Raw genomic sequence first — 17520 nt, forward strand, 5'->3', positions numbered from 1 at the left:
GGAATTATGGATGCTTTGTTTTAGTGGGTATTGTTTGCCCAAGTCGTAAAGTTAATGGTGAAAATTAAGAGAGAATATTTAATGTTTGATAAGTTGTTTGTTCGTTCGTGAATGGAATACTAGAATGAACTGAGTAAAAATGGAAAAAACTACAAATCATTCATTTTTCAGTAGGAGAAAATCTGCAACCGATAGATGGCATTGGCAGTATTAACGAAATGAAGAGAAAATAACAAAACTACTCAAAACTATTTTTTTGTTGAGTTGGTGTCAACTTTTTTCATGTATTTTTTGCACAAAACAACACATAAATATCGTTTGTTTCAGAATGACATTGGCAATAATAAAAGAATATGCCTCTTAAGCCACTTAATATCAATTACTTATACATTATTAATTAATTAATTAATTAATTAATTAATTAATTAATTAATAGTTATACTAGTTATTATAAGGAATCACAAGCATAGGGTAAACGCTAATGTGTGATTTATTAATTTTGAGTTAGTTTTGTCTAAAATCACTAAATTATACCATAATAAATTTATTCCATTCATTTGCAACATGTCTATTGTAAAAAGTTCAACTTTGTGTTCATTTCGTTCTTTCACTGTATTTGACAATTTGACAACGAAAATCAAGACATTTTTTTTCATTTTAATAAAAACAAACCTCTGTGGAAGAACGTCAAGGCATTGCAAACTTTTCATAACTATTTTTTTCTACTAAATGGCGAATTTTCTTGGCACTACATAGGATCTTCAAAGAGCCAATAATTTAAAAAAAATATGTATAGGTCAACTAATTCTAATATCTTAGAAAAAAAGTAAGTCAATGTAGGTACTAATTTTGAAATTGCTAGTGTTCTTAAAAGTTCTATTCAAGCTATTACTTTGGGAAATGTAAAAACTAAAAAAAGTTACAATGTAAATTTTTAACTAATACAGACTGTAAATGAAATAAGTACACTAATTTTAACTACGGTAATAGAACTCGTCAAGACCAATAATTTTTTCTAATAACTTTTTCTTCAAAAAGTTTTAGTTCTTGAGTTAAAATTTATTTTAAAATCTAACACAAATTTTCATACACGCCACTGGAAGCAAAGTTACCTAGTAGACAAGATTACCGTATGAAACGGTTACCGTTGATTGCGACTATTATTTATTACTACTTTTCTTTGTTGGAGCATTTCATAAGAGGCTTGTCAATTTGTAGGAGAAAAAACAATTTAAAAAAATGCGATTTCCAAAAAATGGTACATATAAAAAGTGTTTATATTGATAAGTTCTACCATTGGTTAAAATTAATGAACTTATTTCACTTACGCCCTGTATACCATATTTGTATCGGTCCAAAAAATAAAATAATTAAATCAAAAGGAAAATTTTAAAGATAAATTGAAAAGAATAAAGAGGAAATAAGCACACCTCTATTTCCTAGTATAAAAGTGATAACAAGAGAGACACTTACCCAGATAACCACACAATTTGCACTTTTTAATTTGTCGTAATTGCCACAGATTTAGACTGAAATCAGATTCTTCACTAGAACACCAAAATACTTATTGAATGGTCCAAAAACTGTGCCCATTCAGTAACGTCATTCTGAAATGTTGATGAACTATCCTCAAGTGATTTTGCTCTTTTTTAAGTGAAAATTAGTTTCAGCGGATTAGTCGTTTTTTGACAAAATAGAGAAAAAAATATGAGGAAGTAGCTTATTTGTGTGAAACATGTAGGTACCTACGCAAATCGTCGATTTCGTTCAAAATTCAAACTAGATACATCTAAGAGTATTCAAGCTTATGAGCTCGCTCTATTATAAGCTTTTGAACCTGGAAAGTCAATGTGTTTTTCAAAACAAGTAAAAAGCTTCTAGTTTTTGGACAAATAAGATGGCCAAAATTTTCCAAAAAATTCCAAATACGAGTACTATAACAAATTCTAAAGTTTACGCCTCCTCGTATTCAGAATAAGAAGTCTATAATTGGTAACGTATTTGACCCCAAAAATTGCAAATGCGCTGCTGTTGTTATATTTTTATCTAAATGTTTGACGTGGCAAACCCTCTGAAAAGTGGTAACGCTATTCCTACCTAAATGTATTTTAAATTAATTGTAAATTAAAAAATTTAGTTTTCTTTTTCAAATAAAAATTTATAACAAATTTACTTAGAACCAAAGAATTAAAAATTACGAAAGACAACAAGATAGGATCCAAATTAAGATCATCCTGGATCGATCTGATTACCGGATGAAACTTATTTTTTATCAAATATATTATCCAAAGGAATGTATCGCGAATGGGTTGCCTAAAGAAATATGCTCAAGACTATGGTTAAAGGGGCTAAAAAAAGTCAAATTTTAGCCATTTTCCGCAGTGATTTACAGCCGTTTTGAGTAACATTTTTGAAACTGGATGGATACACTTTTCTACTCGGGTTGTAGAGGAGAAAGTCTTTTAAAATACGGCAACTGCTTTATTCAATTCAGAAAACAATTTCGAAAACTGAAAAAATTAAAAAAAATCGAGTACTCTTTGGAAATTATTTCAGTTATAAGTGCTAAAGAAAAAATAAAATACTCTTAGCTATGAAGTGGACACTTAGGAATAAAAAATGATTCTAATTGTTGATGAGAAAAAATTTTGTAAGAGTACTAGATTTTTATCATTTTTTTCAGTTTTCAGAATTTTTTTCTGAATGAAATAAAGCAGTTGCCGCATTTTTAAAGACTTTTATGATTCAGAGGTATGAAAATGTAATTCCTGCTTTATGGGGCTTCTAAGTCTTAAAAAGCGCTTTACAATGTATCACTCACCTCTTTCAAGTCAGCGCTGAGGTGCACGTACCGTGGCTCTTGGCGACCCATTCCAAAAACACCGCCGGCACTGAAAAAAAGAAAGAAAAAATTACGTCTCATACATTACACTTTATCAGTTTTGAATACCCATTACTGATCATATTATTGTTGGAGAATTTCCACCGTTTCTCTTTCATTTAATTCACAATAAGTTATAAAGACAGCTGTCAAAGTTGGAATCGAAATTAAATAGGCATCGTGTGATAAAAAAACATGAAATTGGTTTTGATTTGGTTATTAATTTCACATTTTGTCACCAGAATAAAAAAGTTTGCAGTTAACAAAAAAATGTTGTATCAACTCGCTTGTTAATGGGTACCTGAACTAGAATATGTTCAAAAAGTCTTTAGATCAACTCTTGCTGTGAAATTTTGAACGTATGTTGATTTCTTACGATTACTACATACCTACGACAATACAGTTGAGGAAAATCGCAAGTAGGGCGTTTGACACTTCAACAGAATAAAAGGATAATCTATCAACGATAATAAAAAACTGGCAATCTAAATTCCACAGCAAGAGTTGATCTAAAGACTTTTTGAAGCTAACGCTCGCTCGTACTTTAAACACTATCGATTAATCGCCTCATTAACAAGTTAGTTTAGTTCGCACATAGAATATGAACTCTTGATTGGATGTAAAAGTTTTTTTATTACAATTTATACGATTGGAGTTGTTTTGTAATTTATCTCCGTGTAGGTCCTCCACCACGTGCCATCGCCCTCGCTATCTATCGTCGTCTCGATCTCTCCCATTCCTCATCCGTGTCCTCTCGAAATGTTAATATATTCGTCGGAGTTTAATTTAGCACATAGCTTTCGCGTCCGGTGGGCGGCGGTAGAGGGACTCTCGACTTCGACCCCGCTGATCTGATATTCCGATCGCATCGGCGTTCGCATTGTGGACACAAGAATATATTAAAAGTGGATTCGTTGACGTTTGCACAGTCAGATTGTGAGGAGGGCTGCAGCTTCTTCTCACACAGTCACAACTTCAAAGGATATCGTCTTCCTGGATCGACTCATATGGTTCAGTTTACTTTTCAGCGGCGAGGAGATGAGGAGATGACGGACGACCGACCGACCGGCCCGCAATAATTAATCACGGCTCAAGGCGGGAATTAATGCGGGGAGCAAACATCGGTTTGTATGCGTAACGTATGTAGAGTGACCACCCGAGCGGACATTTGCTTAACTCCGTGATATATCAAGGGATTTACGGCGGCCTGAACGACGGCTTCCTGCACAGGGAGAGTCTTATCGGAGCCAAGGAGGCTAATTTCCGTGGGCGAGATGACCAAACACGTTTTTTCGTAATTCGTAAAATGTAAGGAAGAATTTTTGCAAATTGCGTTTTGGCAGGGTCTTGGCTCGGGCGTCATCAATTACTCCTGCGGCAGTCACGTTCGGCAGCAGGGCAATATTTCCTGGTATCGAAAACAAAAGCTCGTATAAGGACGTTTTCCCAGATACATTTTTCATGTAAATGGTGTCTCATATCGCATAAAGCAATCGTTTACAATACATAAATCCGCGGAAATCAAAGCTCTTGGCCGGTGCTCGTTTACCTAAGCTTAAGCTCCTCGCCAGGGCCATCTGTCGACCACCGGCCGTATTATGGGCATTATGGCCTTACGACAGACACGTTCCTCCCGGCCACGGCATAAGCCAATTCTGGGCCGTTGCCCGCGATCCTATAACGATTTGCATAAAACTAAAGGAGAGATGTGCTATAGATTGCCGTGTATTCGCCGGACGGACGTTTTATCGGATGTGATTCCATAACGCATACATTTTACATTTGTTTATCATCGTGATGAGCCCGATTTACCAACAGGACGATCGGGATTTCGGCAAGGATCAGTCAAATCAACGTTAAGAGCATTTTTTCTACACCCATACTTTAATTGGTTAATGACGTTCATTAATTGTGACCAATCAAAGTGCGTTATGACAACCATGAGCGTTTCACAGTAGTTCCACATTGTAGGTTTTTTTAATATGACCAGTCGGATCGTAGAAAAAATAGTGTATGCAGCTTGCAGTTAATAGCTATTAAGACTAGTGTTTCATTAAGTCACTTGACTATTTTTGTCTCGTCTTGAAGTTTTAGACACGAAAAAGATTTGTTCTTGACTTCGCCACTTCGATTCTTGTTTTAATATCAAAATTTTCTTCTTTTTGATCTTGAAAAAATCTGAGAATTGCAAAATTTCTGGTACTCCCTTCTCCATCACGTTTGGTTCCAACTTATCTACATTAGTATTAACCCTTCGTTAGTGTGGTGTTGCATGACATACCCCAAAAAATTTCAAGTGCTTATTATTTTTTAACGCCGCCACTGGTTAGTCTCTGCATTTTTTTGTTTTTGATTAAATTTTTATGGAATTTTTTTATTCAATAGTTTCATCTTTATGCTCTTACAACGTTTTGTTTGTACCTTTTCAAAAAGTACCTCTACATTTTTGAATGAAGAGATACACACTCGTATTTTTTTTTCTAAACTATTTGTAGCATTTGGCATTGAGCAACTTATTTTAAATTTTTTTGAGGTAATAGGTAAATTAATCCACTTATATACAAAAAATAAAATTTTTAAATAATTTTGAGTAATTTTGAAATATCCAACCGTGTCGCGTTGATAAGTACAAGTTGGTATAAAATTGTAACATTTACCTAAACTAACTGACTGTGGAGACTGTAAAGATAGCAATTCATAAGTTTGAAAATAAAACTAAAGCAGATGTAGATTTACTTCGAGATTTACAGAAAAAATAACAATTATGACGAAATATGTCGACTAAGGATAGGTTTCACCAACGTTGGTTATACTTAATGAAGAGTTAAAAAAACAATCGCTAATATGATTATTATAACAATTGTTATTAAAAAGGAGATTTAAGAAGATGCAAGAAGTCTAAATGCTCTAAAAAATAGAACCGATGATGAGAATATTTGGAGAAAAGAAATTGACGAGTAAATACTGAGCATTTTTTAATTTGCATGAAACACTAATTAAGACACGTTACGACACTCGCCTAGAGCTCGTGCCATAATTTTCGTAGTCGTGTCGTAGCTCGTTGTAATGATAGTATTTGTAGTTTGTTGTATCTCAAAAACTAATAACGATATAGAAATCTGTGTTTTCTAACAAATACTTTATTATTTATACTGTGCATGTGATTTTTTAATTTTCTGCTCCAGTTACATCCATGACAATTACGTTAACAGTGAAACGTATTGCCTAACTTGAAGTTATATGGTTTGATTCACAAGGAATAAAGAATAATTAGATATGTATTTACACTATCTGTAGTACATTTGAAGCATTTATCAAAATTTATCAAAAGGAAATGAAAATGAAAAGCAACGAGTATCAAAATTGTATTTTTTTTAAATAAAGTCGCAAAGTTAGAATAATGTAATGGTGGTTGCAACCGCAATTTGGTAAGGCTCACTATGCCTCGTGTATCGTCCTGTATGTGCAGCGATGCTGTAGTATAGTGAACTTTGTTTTAAAGTGAAACAGTATTTTTTTACAGCCATCAGCAATCTACTTTTAATTACTAATTAATTAATAATTCTTATTATAAGATATTGTACTTATAAAAAGTTTAAAAGAAGTTCACACATATCTATACATATAGAAAAAAAAAGCCAACTTGGAGTTACTCTGTGTGATGATTTATTATTACCTATTAGTGTTTGAAATACAACAAAAGTATACTCTTCTCAAACTCACCTTGTATATGGAAAAATTAAAAAATTGTATATTACAACTATTTACGTACACTGTATGTATTTGTTTCGTCGACTTTAGCGTTGTAAAAATCCTTTTTTCAGGTTTTTCTTGTTGAGCTTTTACAGTTTTAACATATTTCAACAGAATCTATTGTATCTACTTCAGAGAAAAATTTAGTGTGATATTTTTTTACCAGAAATATTATCAAATTAAATTTTAAGCAATAATTTAAAATTTTGTCGTATTCCGAAGTTTATGACCAAATAAGTACTATACTAATAAAACGTCACCACTCATGATGATGCATCACTTCGAGTAAATTCACTACTATATCCATATAATACTATATTCAGGTCATTGTAGAATTTTTCAAGAACGCATTTGCATTTTTTGGAATTTCTGGTGGGTTTTCTTGGCCCAAAATTTATCTCTGGAATTTAGCTTAACACAGATTTCTTTTCTTATACAGAAACTCTCCACTTGTGTTTTATTTCACTCCAAAAAATTCAAATGCGCTGTCGAAAAATTCTACTATGAAATGAAATGGAATTTACTTGCAAATACAGAAAAATAATCTTTCACAGTGCCTTCTAGTTTTCAGTTACCCAATCTAGGTATATCTAGGTATTTGTTTAAAATTTTAATAAAACAATGTCAAACAAAACAATGACTCAATTCTACTTTTAGATTAAAAATTGAATTACAAATACCGCTAAAAACAAAAAAATATTTTATCGGCCCATTTAGCTCCAAAGTACAGGCAACGAACATTAATTTAATAAATCAATTAAAGTTCGTATGAGAGTGTAAAAACAAGATTTTACGTGCGGTCCCTCCCGCGCATAAACAAACATCCCCGGACGAATCCGGGCAAATTCCGGACTAATTAGCCCGCTCGTCGATTGTTTCAAGCTGGACCAATAACACAGTGTCGCTTCTTGGAGAAACCAGTAGCAGCGTCTGCAATGAGGGTCTTGGATTGGACGTGGCACTTCGAACCAAGTTAGAGACTTGTTCTAATTACGCAATCAAGGACTGTGATTGGCGTCTTTGCTGCTCCGGGGCGGTCCCTCGAGCTTTAATTACTGGCCCTTGGTATTCTCTTTGGTGATGCGCCGACTGCACTCATTCGAAATTCGAGACGTGTCGCAGCCGGCGATTAATTCCGCAATGGCTCAGACTAATTTCGAAAAACACACCCGGAAATACCGGAATTGGCGGGAAAGGGGACAGACGGCAGATGTCAGGACGGGTTTTTACAAGAGATGAAAGTGATGGATGGCGTGACGACAAAGAAATATTGCCCAAAGTGGTTTTAATTACTGGATAATTAATTAAATCCAACACTAATAATGGAATAAGTAATAATAAACGAGTGATATTAGAACACGAGTTTAGAGAAATACTGGGTATGAAAACAGATGAATATTAACTGCCACAGAAAGAAGAAAAATATGCTAAAAGTACCAATTCTGACTTAAAAAATCGGTAACTCTGCCGGGTTAAAAAATGTAAATCCTTTTTTTTGGCTTGTTTGAAAGAGAAGGTTTAAGTATTTTCTTTAGTGATTCGAATTTCTAAAAAAGTTAGCAAACCTCAAAGTGTTTGCAGAACTTCAAACACACACAACTTAATTTTTTAATGAAATGCCATAATTTTTATTTCACTAAATAGTAGAGAATTTAATTCTGCATCGATCTGAATCTCTTTATACATTAAACATAGTTTTTGAATAATACAAACTTATTGTTGGTATTGAGAAATTCATTACTCATAGCTCTTTTTGCAAAGGAAACGTGGGAAAATATAAGAACTCAAAATTTTTTAAATCTAGATTCAATAAATTTATTATGTTTTAATGGAAATAAAAGCAAAATTTTGAACAGAACTTATCGTTTATCCAATAATAAATCTTTCTTTGTCAAACTGCAAAAATATCTTTCCGAATTCTTCCGGAAATATCAAAGAAAACCAACGTAACATAAAAATTATCACAGATCGGTATAGGGAATGCTAATACAGATCGTTGCAGAATTAAATTTTTTCCACACAGTGAAATAAAAATTGAAGCATTCCATATGAAAAAAGTGACGTACGGCTTGTAAAATAATTGTAAAATAACAAAAATAACGTTAAGATTTTGGAGTTTCCAATTTTGAACAAACTGAAGAAAAGATATAGGCTTTCTTTTTTGATTGTCGAAATACGATTTCTAAAACTCTAATAATGGCAGAATTATCGAGTTTTAAAGTGAAAGGTGCAAAACCAAAAATTTTCAAAATTTAGGTATAGGGAAATCTAATAAAAATTCCCTTAAAATAACTTGAGTTATCTAAAAACGCAGTAAAAATTATATCTTCCCATTTGAAATAAGAAAATTAATACCGACGTCCAGTATAACCGAAAGTGCCACCGTGCTGATAATATTTTTATTTAACAGAGCCCAACGGGTTATGGGTGTACAGTCACGATCAAAAAGAATGACACCCCACCAACCGGGTCGGATATCAAAAGTGCGACTAAAATCTTCTAGGTCATAAATTTCAACAAACAGGTTAGTTTACAAATTGTCCAGCTAGTTAACACAATATCCAGCTAGTTTAGAAATGTACACATTAACCGTATCATATCGAAAATATGTGTGGTTGCGGATTTAAAGGGGTGTCATTCTTTTTGAATGTGACTGTATATTAATTTTCAAATAAATATCATTATCAGAACTGTCAATATTTCTAATATGCGGTTTAGATGGAACAGCCTGTATAAAGTATCAAAAATTTAAAAAAAAAACAAAATCCATTTACTATTAAATATGCTGTCAAACTTTTAATGTATTTTTTTTTAAAAGATCACATGTAGAAAATAAGAACGAAGTACTACGTGTTTAATAGCATTCAAACGTTGATTTCTGTGATAATCATTAGTTTTTGACAACAATAAAAGCATACTTTTAGCAGACTCACCCTTTAGTACATACAAAGTTTAATTTCAGGATTCTCAATTTAAAAATAGGAGAAAGTTTTTAGTTACGTAAAAACGATTAGAATAACTTGATTTTTTATTAAATTTCTTTTCGTTATTCGCTGCGTTGTAAAATTAGAAAAAAAGCACCAAACTGAAGTGATTTAAAAATATGTTTTTACGTATCTAGAAATTTTTTCAGATGAAAAATTTGAGATTTCTTTACATAGCATTTAATATAATACACTTTTACTGTATTTTTTGGGGGTCCTTGTAATTCAGGACCTTTGTTAATTGCCCTAAAAGTACTTAATTTTTAGTTAAATTTTTCAACGTATTTTTGCGACTGGAATTAGACGGAACGCGCCTTAAGGAGGGAAAAACAAATTTCTGCGTCCGGTTCAGATGCTCGTCATGAAATTTCCGATATTCAATTCCACCTCTTCAATTAGAGATAATGAATATAAATTACTCGGAGCGAAAAGTAAAATCATTATGATTGATACGGAGCCATTTATTCCGGACACGGACGTGTCAGTAAAACTTTGACCAAAAGAGTCCACTTTTTCGTTGATTTTCGCTTAATGTGGAATAATTCCGGTCACATTTAAAAATATAATACATGCAGAGAAATGTTATCGACGTGAGTTGGGGCGCTTGCGTTGATAGGAATGCGCAACTACGACGCCCTTAACGTTCTTTCTAATGTTGGATGGGGCACTGCTCCTCCGGAGGATAAGGCCGTTATTTTAGTCACCGCCAAAAATTAATTTATCGATTAGAGGGATGGTGGTGGGGCGCCCTCTCCTTCCTCGACTCGGAAAGGACTGCCAGTTTATTTAATAATTATAAATCTTTTTTATTTTCCTTGATTTCAGTCCGGGCCATTAGAGCTTAATGGTCTGTTTACGGAGCGGATTTTGTTACAAAACAGACGAGCTTTGATTGTGATTAGTGGGGGCGGAGGCAAGGCAAGGAGGAAAACGGGGTAATGAGCGGGTTTGCGAGCTTTGCTGAATAAGGGGCAATTAGTCAAGGAATGCCCCCAAGGCGAGAACTGTATTTTTTAATTTTAGCCAAAATTTTCGTTTGAGATAAAAAAGAAATGGACCGTTAAGTAATTTTAATTTTTTCTTTTGAGTGAATAATGTATTCAAATCAGCGTGTTAGCGCTAGTTTGTGCGCGTCCTAGTCCGGATTCCACCTCTCGTAATCCGAATTACCGCGTCCACATAAATAAATAATGGCATTCTCGCAACGACAGCTTACAGAATAGCAGAAAAATTTGATTAAGGATCTATGCGCATCGCAGAACGAAACCAAAAAGGCGTTCAGTCTGTAGTGTGTCTAAGGCCAGTTGGCCATCGGTGTCTCGTTATTGCGAGGCTGGAGCGCCTCCTCAGGCCTCCACTGGGCCGCCAGCCAGAGGTTAGCTATAACTTGCGAGGTTACCTTTCAGCATATCGGGACTTATCTCGCCTTTGTTTTCTTGTCAACATAATTTTTGTTGTGAATGCATAAACAAAATATTTATATTGTCCCTTCGATTGGGTTTTTTCACGAGGCCTCGACCGGACTTTTTTTACAACTGTTCCTTCCGAGAATTTAATTTTTGTTCCATGACCAAACGCCGTATAAAACGCAAATCGTGATTGAGTTATTGGAAACATAACTCTACTTTTGACACCGTGGACGCTCAGCCACGACCGTGCCCACGATTTATTCACCACATTTCGACTTCTTCATAATCACTTTATTTTTAATTCAAACAAAAAATACATTACGGATGCATTTTTAGTTTTTCAATGAAAAATGCAGAATTTGAAAACTAGAAGACCTAGAGTAAAACGGTTTGTTCGGGCGCATTTTACGTACTATGAAGGAGGCTAGAGACAAAAGTAACAATATGCCCGTTTATGTTAATATCTGTAATTTTAGTTATATAGATAATAATTTAATTTATATTAAAATCAAAAGTACGGCATGAAGTTAAAAAAAATCAAAAGCAGCATTTGTTACAACTGTTCCCACCCCTAAGGTTAGTTGTAACATGCTGTTCGGATGTTTGTAACATACAAAACAAAAGTAAACAAAACAAATGATTCAAGTATGGTTGCTTAGATAGTGTAATTTTTCCAAGAACTAACAAATAATTCATGACTACAACTGCAATCAGTAGCGTCGAATGTGTGTGGATAGAGGTTAATTTATACCAATTTTTTGACCTAACAAAAAAGTTTTTTAGACTTGTTAGATGTTTCTAATGACCCAGAATTTTTTTGACAAATTATATCGGGGCCACTCTATATTTTACACTTCGACAAGGTAGGTAATAATAATACACTGTGATTGTAAATATATATGTGCTTTGTTTTATCAGAAAAAATATACTAGTTCAGAATTTACCAAAAATACAATACGTAGGTACAATACAATTTTAAATTTATTTAAAAATACATTAAATACGTAGGTATATGTACTCTGTAAAACATAGAAAAACTGACCTTAATTATACAATGTGTTTTTTAATGATTCTCATCTAGTCGTCTGTGAATTTAGCATGTAAAATCAGAAAATGCCGCATCATATAACTAATGAAAGGCATTTAGACATCGAATATTGCGATTCTCCATTTATTAAGTCTCCAATTCGGAAATAAACTTCGATAATAAAAGTATCTTCTTGCTCGGTGTAACAATTTAGTTGCATTTTAACGAAATTAAAAAAAATAATTTAATTTCTCAACTGACAGATGTGACATTTATTGACGGAGAATTCAATTGAGAAGAGCGGCACAAATTTCCAATTTCAAAGTTAACTAGATGAGAATCATTTAAAAACACATTGTACATACATGTTGTCAAACAAAATGATAAGTAATTTGCAAAAAATATTTTCACAAGGATTTTTGTAACATGAAATAGTTCTTTACTTCTTTAGAAGCAAAATTAATGGTATACCTACTACTAATTTCTTGATTAGTCCTCAGCAGACTAGTAAAACTGTCTCAGGTTTGTACCTGTTAAAAAAATAACTAAAATACGATCTTCTAAACATCAACAATGCAAGAAGTTCTAATAATAAAAAAAATTACTTACCCTGTAGAAATGCGGAATGAATTCTTGAAGATTCCAGTCTTCATATAATATTTCAACTTTAAAATTTTAATTATCACACAAAGCAAACTTTACCACATCACCACAACTTTAGAATTATTATAAGTCATGATATAGAATACTTATAAACTTAAGATGACCGTCATTGTCAATCATGCTTCTTCAAATAGACCTTCTATTGCTTTATGTGATCAATTGATCATACGTACTTTTTACTTTTTGTAGTGGTAAATATTACAGCTAAGTTGTGACATAACATTTTATAGTAGTGAATTCTCCACCTAAATTGCTGCTGTTTTTATTATTTACTTGCTTCGTAAAATCTACACAAGAAAAAAAATTAACTTACTATTTTTAGTAGAAAATTATACCTCACACTAAAATAATTTTTTATTAGTAACATCCACACTTCTGGTGGTAAAGTTAGCTGCCATACTTATTGTTACCTTAAAACTTATTCAAGTGTTGCATATACCGTATTTTTTTTACTACTACAAATGTAGTAATAACAAACACATCATTTTTCTGGTTCTAGCCGTTACGTTCGTCCCCCGTTACTTTTGCCCTAATCTCCCCTACTAGTTTTTTACAATATTTGAATTGTTGAGAAATGTTTTGTCTAAAATTAAAGTTTTATGCACTTTTCTATACCTTTAGAGTCTTCAAGAGTCCTTAAAAATGCAAGAAAACGTCGTTAATTGGTTCAATTACAAAATATTAGGATTTTCGATTTTTGTCGAGATATTGGTCGATTACAAACGCATTTTTAGTTTTTTATTAAAAAATTCATAACTCGTAATTAAAAATCCCAAAGCAAAATGGTTTGTTGAGGCGAATTCTACGTTGCTTTTACTAGTTTTTTATTTTTTGTTGCTTAAAATTATAGTAGTTAATCTAGGTTTTCAACGATTTTAATTAAACTCGATGCAAAAATGTCTTTCGGATTTTAGAGTAATTTGGTGTTTTCACTTATCTTATTTAAAATTTATCATTTGTTCATCTTTTACCTAATTATTGTTGTCGCCAGTGGTAAAATTTCGCCACCAGCCTGTGCGTTTGCAAAATCACTTAGGCCTCGACAATGTATGGTATAAATCACGTCAGGTTTTTTCGCGATCGAGTCCGAATTATATTTTTGTAGTTTTTGCTTTATAAAAACGGCATTTGTGTCGTGGAGCGAGGGGTGCACGCCAGGGTGAAATATAAAACGAGTTCTAGATTGAAACAAGTGATATATAGTCAGTGACGTGGGCCATTAGTGTGTCCGAAAATATTAATCTCTCGGAAAAATGAAAAAACTGCGAGATATATACGGGATGTTTACGCTAGGGGGTGAGTCTAATCCGGGCGGATGTCCGCGGGGATGAATGCTGTTTACACAACAGAACAATTCGAGAGGTGTAAGAACGTACGGACGGTTTTTACTGTTTTTTCCATTTGTTAATATTTGCGCGAAATGAATTCAATTTCCTAAAAGGGGCAATGGTCGAGGGGGAGCGGGATAATAAATCACAAATGTGTTTTAAGTAATAGAGGCGTTGGAAAATATTGGGCAAGTCCGGCTCTGGATCCAGGTGAGTCCCCCCGCATTAAGCGATTCCACCTACATTATTTTAATTCCGTCCAAGACAGTAAATTATCACTTTTAATGTAGTCCAATGACACATGTCACCCGACCCGCTTAACAACTGCTAACCAGATGTAATTTTTTCCCTCGAAACCGACACAAAAGAGCAATAAATAATTACGTTTAATCTACGGTCGGAACCGCTTTCACGCCAAAAAACCACACACACTCGTGTATTTTAATCTGATTATAATTACACCTTAATGCGGGAGGTTTTTGTCGACTTCCTCTCTTTTAATATGGACTGGTTGCCTACCGATCGTGCAATTATTCCAAGATGCCGAGGAATCCATATGAACGTAATTGACTATTAGCGGATAAGTTGCGGCAACTATCTGCAGAATGGCATCTTTGGCTCTGTATGGAAAGACGGCTTTTGCGGAAAGGAAATGAAACGCAAGGAAGGGCACAGGGCGGTACACTTTTAAACCGTATAATTGTTCGCAACTAACAAACCAATCTAATTGACATCTGCGCCGAAACTGCTTAAAATTAGAGCACAAAATTTATCATTCAGTTCTTTCTTGAAGACTTTTTGTTTTCTTTGTTCACAATCACTAAACTAAACAATAAACTAAAATTATATTGTTATGCAAAGGGCATATTTTTTAATTTTTGTTCGAAATTTGGTGCATGGCTAAAAATATTTAGTTAATGCCGCAACTAATTAACCATATTAACGCATTCCTCTGCATGTCTTCGCAGAAGTTCTTGTATCTTTTAACTCTTTGTAGAAATTCTGCTGAAAGTTGAGAAAAAATCGTACAAACTGTGGGCCAGAATCTTTATGCAAACCATTTTGAGGGCATAAGAATGTAATTCTTCAAACTATTATTCGAGCTGTGCCTTCGAAAAAATCAATAACAACAGAACTCTTTTAAGACATGATTTGCTGATTTGTATAAAATCCAATTTTACTTTTGTTTCAAACTCAATTCACAAATTAGGAAAGCGAGGAGTGTGCTTGGTAATCTCTGATAGCAAGGTACGAAATTTAAGAACAAAGACCATAGTTCGTTCTTATGTAATTGTTTTCAGCAGATTTTGCAAAACACAATAATGCGTGTGACAATTAAGCATTGTGATATTTCTCCCGAAATTCTGCTAAGCATTTACCAATTGAATGTTCCCACTCTGCATTAATTTTTTTAACCTGTCCGAAAATTGCATTTTACAATGTAGACCTTTATTAGATGTTAAAGAACATTTCAGAATAATTTTGATTTAAATAGGGATTTAATTTAAGAAAAATATTGGTAAAATATTTTGCTTATTTCAAACAGCGTCTATATTATGAATTCAACTTTCAAAAACGCGCATTTTTTAAAGTGCCCATGGTGACATGAATAACCCAAAAAGTATAAATTTGAAGTATGGTAGCGCTCAGCTCCATTTGCGTGTGCGTCATCTGACATTTCTGTCACTACGTTTACATAGCAGGGGCATAGCGGTGACAAACTATCAAATATTTTTTGAGGTTACGAAGTGTTTAAATTATGAGTTGTTACAAAAAATACAGATTCACAAAACAAGAACTAATAAACGCAGAATCAAAAACCTAACGAAACGCAAATCACAAAACACAATAAACGAACGGAAAATAGTTGCGATTAACACCGATAACACTTTCGACAACCATGCGACGACGTCTATAATTTACTGTCAATGTCAGTTTGACAAATTCGTGACACTTGACGGTGTTGTCGAAGTGCACATGTAAATTAATGTTCAAGGATACCACCCTTAGATAGCCCTTAGCTGTTTAAATTTGCATTGTTTTTGATAATTTTTTATAGCTTTGTGTTGGTAATGAAAAAATGAAATTGATGACGCACACGCAAATCGAGCTGACCGCCACTATATAACTGGCATTTTTTTAATGATTATTTATTATAATGACCATCAATTCCATGACAACGAAAGGTATACTGATTTCACATTACATTATTTCATCAATATCAGTAATTATTATTTCAAAGTGTACCAATAAAAAAATAACGTAAAGTTTTCGTGGATAACTAGTCTTTAAAACACTTGCTCTATTTCGAGCACTTCGGCTGCGCCGTCGTGCTCGAAAAGCTGCGCGTGTTTTAAGGACTTCAACATCCACTTATCTTTAATATACCATTTAAATTCTAATCTATCAATTTTTGACATATTATTGTGGTTAAAAGTCTGCAGAAAAGCTTGCTCCAATTCAGTTCATTTTTGATCTCATGTTAGCTAATTCTACAGGATGCTCAAAAACTGGCGCACCAACTCAGTGGTACGTTGTTGAGAAGCATGTGTAGATCACGGGAAAAATCTTGAAAAAATTCCTAAAGCCATATTTAAAAAAATCTGGAGCTGCAAATTTATTTTGTTAACTTCTTCAGTTTTCATTATTTTTTAAGATCTTTATGTTTCGCACTAACTAATCGTTCTCTAACTAAACGATGAATAATTATTTTTAAATTTACTAACAGACTTTAGCAGTTTTTTTAATTTAAAAAAATTAAAATTTATCAAAAAAACACTGTTTGTACATGTGCCAACACTGGGAATTATTTCCTAGGAAACGTTTCAAAAATAATTTATTTTTATTGTTGATCAAGCTCTATTGCGATCATGTCTGTTAGACAACGTTGCCACATATATTTTTTTTTAAATTCGTTATTTATTAATAACTTTAATACAAAGAATTTTTTACTATTTTTACCTTTATATGTAGGCAATTTACCGCCACACTCCATTGAGTTAGTGCGCCGGTTTTTGAGCACCCGGTATAGGGTAATTCAGGGAGAGATGACCTACATTTAAAAAAAAATTACAAAAAAAATATTTTTGTTACTACAGAGACGATGTTGTGTACTTAGAACAAATACATAACAACAGTTCTGTTGAGTACAAGTAAATAACAAATTATCGCAAACTTTTCTTTAAAAAAGTGACAGGGTGAGATTACCCACTAACTATCGGTGATATGTCATAGACATCTAAACGGCTTTGAGTCAATATTACTTTTTTACATAAAACATCGTCACATTCGTTACAAAAACTCAGAAATTTTAAACATTCCCTCGTAGGACACCTTTTACGGTTGAGATACTCAATCCAATCGTTCCTTTTTGATGTTTGTTTACCTATATTCTCCACAGCTCGCACAGTCTACTTTTACCATCATGTTCTACTGTTACTAGCTTCTTGTGTCTCAAAATTGAATAAAGATTCTT

General features: G+C 33.2%; 1 protein-coding gene across 2 annotated transcripts in view; it reads right to left on the reverse strand.

The window, feature by feature from the left end:
* LOC103312478 (protein APCDD1-like) overlaps positions 1-17520 on the reverse strand; it is a 141662-nt gene that overhangs the window by 36826 nt on the left and 87316 nt on the right. Inside the window, exon 2 of one of the 2 annotated variants that reach the window (XM_064357394.1) lies at positions 2822-2882. The gene's annotated coding sequence lies outside the window, so the exon portion shown is untranslated. Of the gene's footprint in view, positions 1-2821; positions 2892-17520 lie in introns of both variants that reach the window. The other variant, XM_064357390.1, reaches the window with a different exon arrangement.

The sequence above is a fragment of the Tribolium castaneum genome, chromosome 1 (genome assembly GCF_031307605.1).
Source record: "Tribolium castaneum strain GA2 chromosome 1, icTriCast1.1, whole genome shotgun sequence".
Classification (NCBI taxonomy): domain Eukaryota; kingdom Metazoa; phylum Arthropoda; class Insecta; order Coleoptera; family Tenebrionidae; genus Tribolium; species Tribolium castaneum.